The sequence below is a fragment of the Anopheles darlingi genome, chromosome 2 (genome assembly GCF_943734745.1).
Source record: "Anopheles darlingi chromosome 2, idAnoDarlMG_H_01, whole genome shotgun sequence".
Taxonomy (NCBI): domain Eukaryota; kingdom Metazoa; phylum Arthropoda; class Insecta; order Diptera; family Culicidae; genus Anopheles; species Anopheles darlingi.
In genome coordinates this window covers 32,369,403-32,371,902 of record NC_064874.1, presented here as the reverse complement: position 1 = coordinate 32,371,902, position 2,500 = coordinate 32,369,403, and the positions used below count along the sequence as shown (strand labels likewise).

General features: G+C 52.8%; 1 protein-coding gene across 1 annotated transcript in view; it reads right to left on the bottom strand.

Annotated features, from left to right (window-relative positions):
• Nucleotides 1–1,658, bottom strand: part of LOC125950588 (calcium-activated chloride channel regulator 1-like) — a 36,821-nt gene extending 35,163 nt beyond the window's left edge. The window contains exon 1 of the mRNA XM_049678722.1: nucleotides 1–1,658. This exon is cut by the window's left edge and continues 619 nt beyond it. The gene's annotated coding sequence lies outside the window, so the exon portion shown is untranslated.
• Between the last annotated feature and the right edge of the window lie 842 nt (nucleotides 1,659–2,500).

Genomic DNA, 2,500 nt, shown 5'->3' with positions numbered 1-2,500 from the left:
AAAATCGATAGAACTACTTTGTGGCCAGTCGCGAAAACGGCCAACGGCAAACAGCGACCAGCAAACACTTTTGCGCAAGACGTTCCTTCTGCTTCTGGGCGTCAGCAAGGCAGACCAGCAATTTTCCACTAGTGCTTTGACTTCTTATGCCTTAATGCGGGTGAATGCTCACTCACTACGGCGGACACTTTCACTCGATGCACAAATCAATGGCGAGCTGCGGCCAGTTGTCGCGGTCGTCTACGGCTAACTACAAAAATCGATCCACCTGTGTTGTTTGGCCGCCCGGACGGTAGTCATGGAAACAATAGCGCACTTACACGAACCAAACAAACCAATCGGACACACTTCATCGAGCCAGCGACACGCCACTAGCACCGCGGTTGATCGAGACCGCGCGTGTGTGCGATTTCGTCGATTTGCTGGCTTTAATCGAGGAACACTCACTAGCTGCCAGGCTCACCATGTAATTTGCACAATGGCTTCACCGGGCCAGGCAGACACCGCCAGGTCTGCACCATGTAATTTACAAACTGGCCACGTGCTGCACCACGTTGTAGCGCGTCTTCCGTCCTGCCGTCGCCGGGACAGGTGACTTTTCTGGCTTTTTGCGCCACCCGGGCATAGGCGGGGCCTACCGGAACGTAAGATAAAACTTTCCTCAAAACAACAAAAACAACAACAACCGCAGGCTCCGGCGAAGGGGTAATTACTATTTCACCACCACATCTGGCCACCTCTCGTCGACCACATTTCTTTCACTTATCTGCTTGAACAGCGCGTGCCGGAAAACAAAACGGCCGGCCAAGAAGTTTTCTTCAGCGCGAAGCGGCCAGAGAACGAGCGAGTAGTTTTGCCGGAAAATATTTCAAACACACATTCAGCCTCGCCACGGTTGCTCCACGAAACGGGTAACGCACCCCAGCAACGGCACGACAACGGTGGTGGCAGGAAGTAACGACGATGATCCACAGCCTGGCTTCGAGGGTTGGTAGGTTGTTGGGTGGGTTATGGTTTTTTTTGTTGCTGCTGCTGCTGCTGCTGCTTTACATCCAGAACAAACGATGGCCACACGAGAATGCCTCACTGTACACACGCGAACACACATCCACACATAGTGACCGTTGCGCGGCACAATCGAGCGACGAACCTTTATATTTATGCTTCTGCCGCACGTCTGCTTCACCCGTTTGCTATGGCGCACACGTTGCGTTAACGTTTACGAGAGGAAGGGGAAAACGGGGGGGTTTGGTCGTTTCGGTAACGCTCCAACGATCAAACTTCCGCCTTGTTCGCCCTCAAAAACGCTTAGAACACACCTCTAGAGGGTTTGGCCTCGTAGGCACAATGACAGCACAGTACCCGGTGGCGCCCGGCGGTAGGTGTGACTCCGTGATGCACTGATTCTTTTAAATGTAACGTTTCGTTGCCACCGCACCTATGCAATTGTGGTTCCAGCTTTTCACGCTTATCACTCAAGGGGCACACACATGCACACTGGTGGCTGACAGTAATTAGGCTGCTTGGTTGAAACTGAAACGCACTTCACTGTCGGCTGATGGAAGCACAAAAAAACCCCGATGTAAAACGGCGCGTATCGCGAAGATCGGAAGATTCGGAGCAAAACGTGTTGACGACGAGATGACTGTGTCCTAACCATCGACCGGTACCGGGAGCCGCACGCACGTCCGTACGCTCCAAGCGTTCTCGTTAAAATCATCTTCGTTCACGATGCGATGCTGGCACGAACCGAGACACGAAACCCCCGAGTGAAGCAGCATAAACCTGAACGACGACCAGCAGCGTACATCTCGGGTTCGTACGCATTCCTCCTCCGTTTGGTGGTTCCCACTTCGTCGGTGCTGCGCGGTCGGTGTTTTAAATGCTCGAACCCCTCGAACAGGTGCTTCCGATTATGCTATTGAGGGGCGCTATCCGTGTTCTTCCCTATTCACCGAGACTAGCGGGTGCGGGACCAGAGGGTCGCATGGTTTGGCATGGTAAGGGGTGGCGTTTGTCGGCTCGGATGCGGTTTTTGCTGTTTTGCACTCTCACGCTTACGCTTCTCATGCGGCCGCCTTCCGCTAGGTATCGGGGGTGCCGGGATCGTGCTGGCTGGTACTGCCGGATCGGACGATGCTCTTGCATGCTGCGATGAATGGGATCGAATTGTTTGCACTGGGATGTCTATCAGCCACAAAGTGACATACTTGGCCTTTTCCGTCGTTCCTTTGGTTCATATGTTTTGAATAAATGTTAAAGTTAAGTAGACTCGATGAAACGAAGCAGTCTTTCCGGCCAGTTTAAACTGCACAATCCACTGGATTGTTGACCTCCCGGGGGCGGTGGTGGTTTTTGCGGAGACTCCGTTTTGTTATCAATTACGTTATAAGGCAGTATATGCGGCGAATACAGGTCTTTGTGTCTGTCACTGGCATTCGTGGAAACCCCGTGGCCATAAAGCACCGAAAGGTGCGTTAATATACGACCCGCCGAGAGG